The sequence below is a fragment of the Amborella trichopoda genome, chromosome 1 (assembly GCF_054954075.1).
Source record: "Amborella trichopoda isolate Santa Cruz 75 chromosome 1, AtrichopodaSantaCruz75HAP2 v2.0, whole genome shotgun sequence".
Classification (NCBI taxonomy): Eukaryota; Viridiplantae; Streptophyta; class Magnoliopsida; order Amborellales; family Amborellaceae; genus Amborella; species Amborella trichopoda.
In genome coordinates, this window is record NC_142336.1 from 18,418,697 (window position 1) to 18,427,837 (window position 9,141).

Here is a 9,141-nt window from a genome sequence, read left to right on the forward strand (position 1 = left end):
TATTTTAAGCACTCTTTGACTCTCTTTTCAAAGTCCTTTTCATCATTCCCTCTCGGTACTTGTTCGCTATCGGTCTCTCGCCGGTATTTAACCTTGGACGGAATTTACCTCCCAATTAGGGATGCATTCCCAAAAAACCTGACTCGCCGACAGTGCCTTATGGTGCGGCAGGGTCAGGGAAAGACGGGGCTCTCAACCTCTCCGGTGCTCCCTTCCAGGGGACTTGTGCCCAGTCCGCCATTGAGGACGCTTCTACGGACTACAATTCGAGCAGTGGGGCCGCCCGATTCCCATGATGGGCAGTTCCCGATTCGCTTGCCGTTACTAGGGGAATCCTAGTAAGTTTCGTTTCCTCCGCTTATTGATATCCTTAAACTCAACGGGTGGCCCCGCCTGACCTGGGGTCGCAGTGCAAATCTTTGCGCGGAACGCGGGTCCGTGGGTTTGCAGGGAGCCAACCTAAGCCGCGGTGCGACAGCGACACACTGTGGAGGCCACCGATCGTCGCGTCACCTGTAAGCTGTGGGCCTGAGTTTGAGCCTATCGCACCAACAACGCGAGGGGGAGGGGAACGAGTGGCCATCTTGTGCCCCGAGCCCTTGCACTGGTGCGCGCAGGGGTGAGTAGGGGGCGGCGTTTGGCATGACGCCCAAGCAGGCACACCCTCAGCCTACGGCATCGGGCGCAACTTGCGTTCAAAGACTCGATGATTCACGGGAATCTACAATTCACACCAAGTATCGCATTTTGCTACGTTCTTCATCGTGGCGAGAGCCAAGATATCCGTTGTCGAGAGTCGTGTTTGACAGTATGCGATCGGAGTGGTGGGGGGCGCTACATGGGGACCGAGTGTCCCCCTACGTGGTGCATCACCCCCCCCCCCCACATTTCCACCGTGATCCATTACCTTGACGCTTGACACGCCGCGGTTTTGTGTTTCGTTTTGGTGGGAGGAGCCTCTGGAGGACCTCGAAGGTGGAGGCCACGCGAGGCTCTCCACCACCGCATTCTCTCCACATGTTCGCCAGTCTGTCTGCTGAGGCATCCTTCAATGATCCTTCCACAGGTTCACCTACGAAAACCTTGTTACGACCTCTCTTTCCTCTAAATGATAAGGTTCAGTGGACTTCTCGCGACGTCGCCAGTGGCGGACCGCCTCCGTCACTGCGATCCGAACACTTCACCGAACCATTCAAACGGTAGGAGCGACGGGCGGTGTGTACAAAGGACAGGGACATGGTCAACGTGAGTTGATGACTCGTGCTTACTAGGAATTTCTCGTTGAAGACCAACAATTGCAATGATCTATCCCCATCACGATGAAATTTCGACAGATTACCCGGGCCTGTCGGCCAAGGCTATAAACTCGTTGAATACATCAGTGTAGCGTGCGTGCGGCCCAAAATGTCTAAGGGCATCACAGACCTGTTATTGCCTCAAACTTTCATGCCCTAAACGGCCATAGTCCCTCTAAGAAGCTGGCCGTGGAGGATACCTCCACGTAGCTAGTTAGCAGGCTGAGGTCTCGTTCGTTAACGAAATTAACCAGACAAATCGTTCCACCAACTAAGAACGACCATGCACCACCACCCATAGAATCAAGAAAGAGCACTCAATCTGTCAATCCTTACTATGTCTGGACATGGCAAATTAAGCCGCAGGCTCCACTTCTGGTGGTGCCCTTCCGTCAATTCCTTTAAGTTTCAGCCTTGCGACCATACTCCCCCTGGAACCCAAAGACTTTCATTTCTCATAAAGTGCCGACGGAGTCCTAAGAGCAACATCCACCGATCCCTGGTCGGCATCGTTTATGGTTCAAATTAGGACGGTATCTGATCGTCTTCGAGCCCCCAACTTTCGTTCTTGATTAATGAAAACATCCTTCGAAAATGCTTTCGCAGTAGTTCGTCTTTCATAAATCCAAGAATTTCACCTCTGACTATGAAATACGAATGCCCCCAACTGTCCCTCTTAATCATTACTCCGATCTCGAAGGCCAACACAATAGGACCGAAATCCTGTGATGTTTTCCCATGCTAATGTATTCATAGCGTAGGCTTGCTTTGAGCACTCTAATTTCTTCAAAGTAACGATGCCGGAGGCACGACCCGGCCAGTTAAGGCCAAGAATGCATCGCCAGGTGAAGGGACGGGACGGCCGGCGCACACCATGAAGGCGGACCGGTCGACCCAGCCCAAGATCCAACTAAGAGCTTTTTAACTGCAACAACTTAAATATACGCTATTGGAGCTAGAATTACCGTGGCTGCTGGCACCAGACTTGCCCTCTAATGGATCCTCGTTAAGGGGTTTAGATTGTACTCATTCCAATTACCAGACTCCTGGAGCCCGGTATTGTTATTTATTGTCACTACCTCCCGTGTCAGGATTGGGTAATTTGCTGCTGCCTTCCTTGGATGTGGTAGCCGTTTCTCAGGCTCCCTCTCCGGAATCGAACCCTAATTCTCCGTCACCCGTCACCACCATGGTAAGCCCCTATCCTACCATCGAAAGTTCATAGGGCAGAAATTTGAATACTGCGTCGCCTGGCCGTGCGGATCTGTCGAGTTATCATGATTCACCAAAGCATCGGGAAAAGCCTGCGCTGGCCTTTTATCTAATAAATGCATCCCTTTCAGAGGTCGGGATTTCTTGCACGTATTAGCTCTAGAGTTACTACGGTTATCCGAGTAGCATGTACCATCAAACAAACTATAACTGATTTATTGAGCCATTCGCAGTTTCACAGGTAGCATCCCACAATGACATGAGGGAACCACACGGGACCCAAAGTAGGGGCCTGAATAGAACCCTGCATTTCGCTGTCAAATGAGGCCAGTGGTGGACAACCATGCGCTGAGCCAACTTAGGGCCGCACAAGTAAAGCATCCTCCAGCACCAAGAGACATAGGGAGAGCCCAAACGGCACCAAACAAGGGAATCAGAAAGTGGAACCGTACCAAGGGTGCCGCAAGAGAACGAGCCCACGAGGAGAGCAACAATGGGGCCAACGGCCCACAGCAACAATCCAAACACCAGCTGAACAAAATACACTTTCATCTCGAAACGGTATCGAATGCACACGCACAACAACTGCCACCATAGTAAGGGAGACGAGAATAACATCCCAAAAAAAAGACCAAACGCCGTTGCTCCCACAGGTGCATTGCCTTGCACTGGGCGATACTCATCTCACGGGTAGAGGCCAGAAAATCAAGCCGCAAGATCCGTAAAACGTCCACAACCCACCAGAGCTGGGCAACAATCGAATGAAGGCCATCACTAGAAGAAGTCGGTACGTGAGAGAAACCGCGACTAGAACGGCATTACAAAACCCGAAAGGTACTAGAGGCAAGGAACTAAAACAGCACGGAAGCTCAACGAGCGGGACATGCCATATTGGGCAAGGGACGCAACGGCGCAGCATGAGGCCTGCAACCCCACCATCATCCATCATCCAGAGAGCGTCATGTCAAGGAGGGAAGCAGAACTTCATCTTTGCCGCCATGGTTGGGCCATATCGCCTTTGTGACGCAACGGCGCAACGTCCAGACATCCCAACCACCAACACCCAGATGCGAATCATGTCCGGTGGCGAGACGACCGTCATCCATTGCCAAAGCTCTTTAATTGAGACATGCCATATTATGCCAGGGACGCAACGGCACACCCTCAGGCCTACAACCCCACCATCATCCATCATCCAGAGAGGGTCATGTCAAGAAGGAAAGCAGGACTTCATCTTTGCTTCCATGGTTGGGCCATATCGCATTTGTGACGCAACGGCGCAGCGTCCGGACATCCCAACCACCATCACCCAGACGCGAATCATGTTCGGTGGCGAGAGGACCGTCATCCACTGCCAAAGCTCTTAGATCGGGACATGCCATATTTTGCCAGAGACGCAACGGCGCAGCCTCAGGCCTGCAACCCCACCATCATCCATCATCGTGAGAGGGTCATGTCAAGGAGGGAAGCAGGACTTCATCTTTGCCACCATGGTTGGGCCATATCACGTTTGTGACGCAACGGCACAGCGTCCCGACATCCCAGCCACCATCACCGAGACGCGAATCATGTCCGGTGGCGAGACGACCGTCATCCACTGCCAAAGCTCTTAGATCGGGACATGCCGAATTTCGCCAAGGACGCAACGGTGCAGCCTCAAACCTGCAACCCCACCATCATCCATCATTCTGAGAGGGTGATGTTAAGGAGGGAAGCAGGACTTCATCTTTACCGCCATGGTTGGGCCATATCGCGTTTGGGACGCAACGGCGCAACGTCTGGACATCCCAGCCACCATCACCAAGACGCAAATCATGTCTAGTGGCGAGACGACCGTCGTCCACTGCCAAAGCTCTTAGATCGAGACATGCCATATTGCGTCAGGGACGCAACGGCGTAGCCTAAGGCCTGCAACCCCACCATCATCCATCATTCTGAGAGGGTCATGTCAAGGAGGGAAGAAGGACTTCATCTTTGCCACCATGGTTGGGCCATATCGCATTTGTGACACAACGGCGCAGCGTCCGGACATCCCAACCACCATCACCCAGAAGCGAATCATGTTCGGTGGCGAGAGGACCATCATCCACTGCCAAAGCTCTTAGATCGGGACATGCCATATTTCGCTAGAGACGCAACGGCGCAGCCTCAGGCCTGCAACCCCACCATCATCCATCATCGTGAGAGGGTCATGTCAAGGAGGGAAGCAGGACTTCATCTATGCCGCCATGGTTGGGCAATATCGCGTTTGTGACGCAACGGCGCAACGTCCCGACATCCCAGCCACCATCACCGAGACGCGAATCATGTCCGGTGGCGAGACGACCGTCATCCACTGCCAAAGCTCTTAGATCGGGACATGCCATATTGCGCCAGGGACGCAACGGCGCAGCCTCTGGCTTGCAACCCCACCATCATCAATCATTCTGAGAGGGTCATGTCAAGGAGGGAAGCAGGACTTCTTCTTTACCACCATGGTTGGGCCATATTGTGTTCGTGACGCAACGGCGCAGCGTCCGGACATCCCAGCCATCATCACCCAGACGCGAATCATGTCCAGTGGCGAGACGACTGTCATCCACTGCCAAAGCTCTTAGATCGAGACATGCCATATTGCGCCAGGGACGCAACGACACAGCCTCAGGCTTGCCACCTCGCCATCATTCAGAGGGGGGTCATGTCATGAAAGGAAGCAGGACTTCATCTGGCTGCATTCGTTGGTGCCATATCACGTCTTAGAGACACGACGACGTAGTGTCGAGACATCCCCACCTCCTCACCCAACGCACAGCACTAGGATCGGTGCGAGGGAAACCGTTGTCCACTGCCCAAACTCTTCGATCGGGACAACGCACATGGTGCCATATTACGCCACGGACGCAACGGCGCAACCTCGGGACTGCCACCCCACCGTCATCCAGAGCGGATCGTGTCAGGGAGGGAAGCAGGACTTCTTCTGGCTCCTTTGGGTGGTATATCGCATCTTAGACGCGGATGTACAGCAGTCGAGATAGCTTCCCTAGCCGCACTCGGAAGCACACCATCATCCTGCTGCCTTGCAGATCGGATCCACATGGAGGTCGACCTTCATTCCCTGCAAGTGTTTGCATGTGTCTAAGGGGAGGCAGGAGACGCATGCGTTTACCTAGTTCCAAGTCTCCTCAACTATGTTTGATAGCTTAAAACATGGGAAATTCAAGAGTGGCTGCTATTCCACCGAAACTAGCATACAAAGTTTTTTCTAAAGGGTAACCCATCCCACCACACCACCATGCCCAGTGCGTAATGACGTGCGCCCAAATCAGCTTTTCGGGGGCTAATACACGCTGGAGCATTGAACCTCAAGCTCCTGCACTGCCCGTCCTGGCCCATAAAATTGTTTGAGCGGGTCCTAGTGTATCAGAATAGCTGGTGAGGTGGGATGGGACGGCTCAGAGCACACCACAGTGCACTGTGTGGCTTGGATGGTGGGCACCGAGGTATGCATCTATGCATGGTGTCGCGAGGGCCGGGGGCATTACGCACACGTCTTGGGTAGGGAGGAGCAACGAGGTGTGCGTCAAGGCACGACGCATCACCACACGCACGATTGAATGCAGCGGGGCTCGTGGGTCGGTGAGATGCCCGAGCAAAGCACACCAACGCAGCATGGATTGAGGGCACCACGGAGGGTGCCTGGGCACACGGCGTCACGAGGGCCGACTGGTAGGCGAGAAAGGCAGACCCAAGCAATATGTCAGGTGGGCACCTATCTGGCTAACTAGGCACAGCGCCATAAGTGCCTTCAAGCTGAACTAGCGGCAAGCACCCACGCAGTAAGGGTGGAGGGCACCGAGATGTGCATTTAGGCACACGGCGCCGCCAGGGCCGCCGGGTAGCTGGAGCAAGGTACACCCACGCTGCATGGGTTGACGGATGCGTGGTGAGCACTGAGGTGTGCGCCTAGACACAGCACATCGACTTTCCACAGGTCATCCCAGAAAAGGCACACCCCAGCAGTATGCGCCAAGCGGAAAACGAGTAGCACTCCTAGGAACCCTGCCTTGAGTGCCTACGAGTTGAACAAGCTGGGCACAACCACGTGGCATGGGTGGCGAAAACCGAGGTGTATGGTTAGGTAGAGCACATCGGAAGTCTACGGTTGGGCCACAGCAGGCCACTCCCACGCATTGGCAGCACGCCTAACACAAATCACATACCTCAGCCTCGTCCCAACCTGGTGCCCACCCTTCCTAATTATGTTTCATGGCTTAAAACACCTGACATTCCTGAGTGACACCTGTTGGGGGTCAAACTAGCATACATTTGGCCTCATCACGACCCATTCCACCTGAGAGCACAATGTTCCATCCTAGGGTGAATCACCACCACACAGCAAGGTTGAAGGCAGCGAGCCTCGAGGGCCGGTGGGATGAACGAGCTAGACAAATCCACGCAGCATGGGTTGAGGGCTCCATGGTGTGCACCAAGGCACACGGTGCCACGATGGCCTACGTGTAGCCAGTGCAAGGCACACCCGTACAGTTTGCCTGGTGGGCACCTAGGTGTGCACCTAGGTACACGACATCGCGAGGGTCATCCGATCACCGATCAAGGGACACCCAAGCTGTATGCCATGTGTGCACCACGATGTGCCTAGGCACAACGCAACAATGGCATCCAGGTTGCCCGAGCTGGGAACACCCGCGAGGTATGGGTGGTGAGCACTAACCTGTGCGCCTGGGCACCATGCATCGACAGTCCACAAGTCAGCAGAGGCGAGTTACACCCACGCAGTTTGCGTGGAGAGCACTAAGCAGTGTGCCTCGGCACAAAGCATCCAGGGTCCGCATGTCAGCCGAGGTGAGGCACACCCATGTAGTACGGGTTGAGGGCACCGCGGTATGCGCCTAGGCACACGGCGCCACCGAGGCATACGGGTTGCCCCATAAAGGCACACCCATGCAGTTTTCCAGGTGAGCACAGAGGTGTGCGTCTAAGCAAACGGCGTCGCGAGGGAGTACGGGCTGACCGACTAGGCACACCCACGCAGTATGCCTGGTGGGTACGGAGGTGTGTGCCTAGGCCCACGGTGGGATGAAGGCCAACGGGTTGCCTAAGCTGGGAGCACCCGTGAGGTATGCCTGGTGGGTACCGAGGTGGGTACCGGGGTCTGCTCTAGTAAGGCACACCCACGCAGTAAGCGTTGAGGGCTTAGCCATGTGCGCTTAAGCACACAGTGCCGTGATGGCTTGCGGGTTGCCCAAGCAAGGCACAACCTCGCAGTTTGCCTGGTGGGCATCGAGGTGTGCTCCTAGGCACGTGGCGTCGATCTGAGCAACTTGACAAAGCGCATCCGGGGTCTACGAGTCAGCCAGAGCATGCCACACCCACACATCAGCAGCACGCCTAGCACAAATCCCATACCTCAGCCTCGTCCCAACCTGTTGCCCCATTTTCCCAATTATGTTTCATGGCTTAAAACATCTGATATTCTTGAGTGACACCTGTTGGGGGTCAAACTAGCATACATTTGGCCTCATCACGACCCATACCACCTCAGTGCGCAATGTTGCATCCTTGAGTGCATCACCACAACACGCAAGGTTGAAGGCAAGGAGCCTCGAGGGCCGGTCGGATGAACGAGCTAGGTAAAGCCACATAGCATGGTTTGAGGGCTCCATGGTGTGCGCCTAGGCACACGGTGCCACGATGGCCTACGCGTAGCCCGAACAAGGCACACCCGCACAGTTTGCCTGGAGGACACCAAGGTGTGCACCTTGGGACAACGCATCTAGGGTACACGGGTCAGCCCAAGCAAGACACACCCACGCAGTATGGGTTGAGGGCCTGGCCGTGTGCGCCTAGGCACATGGCCCCGTGATGACTTGCGGTTTGCCCGAGCAAGGAACAACCACAAAGTTTGCTTGGTGGGCATCAAGGTGTGCTGCTAGGCATGTGACGTCGAGCTATGCGACTTGATGGAGAGCATCCAAGGTCTACGGGTCAGCCAGAGCATGCCACACCAATGCAATCGTAGCACGCCTAACACAAATCACATACCTCAGCCTCGTCCCAACCTGGTGCCCAACCATCCCTATAATGTTTCATGGCTTAAAACACCTGACATTCTTGTGTGACACCTGTTGGGGGTCAAACTAGCATACATTTGGCCTCATCACGACCCATACCACCTCAATGCACAATGTTGATCCTTGAGTGCTTCACCACCACACGCAAGGTTGAAGGTAGAGAGATTCAAGGGACGGTGGGATGAACGAGCTAAGCAAAACCACGCAGCATGGGTTGAGGGCACCATGGTGTGCACCTAGGCAAATGGTGCCACGATGGCCTACTCGTAGCCCGAGCAAGGCACACCGCACAGTTTGCCTAGTGGGCATCGAGGTGTGCACCTAGATACACGGCATCGCGTGGGCCTGCCGGTCACCGAGCAAAGGACACCCAAGTTGTATGCCTGGTGTGCTCCAACATGTGTGCATAGGCACAAGGCAACAATGGCCTCCAGGTTGCCCGAGATTGGAACACCCGCGCGGTATAGGTGGTGAGCACTAAGCCGTGCACCAAGGCACAATGCATCGACGGTCCACAAGTCTGCCGAGGCGAGGCACACCCAAGCAGTATGTGTGGTGAGCAC

The 9,141-nt window shown here is 54.8% G+C and overlaps 1 non-coding gene and 2 pseudogenes across 1 annotated transcript; all 3 read right to left on the reverse strand.

The window, feature by feature from the left end:
- LOC148783723 (25S ribosomal RNA) overlaps nt 1–407 on the reverse strand; it is a 3,173-nt pseudogene extending 2,766 nt beyond the window's left edge.
- A 236-nt stretch (nt 408–643) lies between these two features.
- Nucleotides 644–798, reverse strand: LOC148783724 (5.8S ribosomal RNA). The gene has a single exon (XR_016047743.1). It is a non-coding gene; the product is annotated as a 5.8S ribosomal RNA (ribosomal RNA).
- Nucleotides 799–1,049: 251 nt separating this feature from the next.
- LOC148783725 (18S ribosomal RNA) lies at nt 1,050–2,855 on the reverse strand (annotated as a pseudogene).
- Between the last annotated feature and the right edge of the window lie 6,286 nt (nt 2,856–9,141).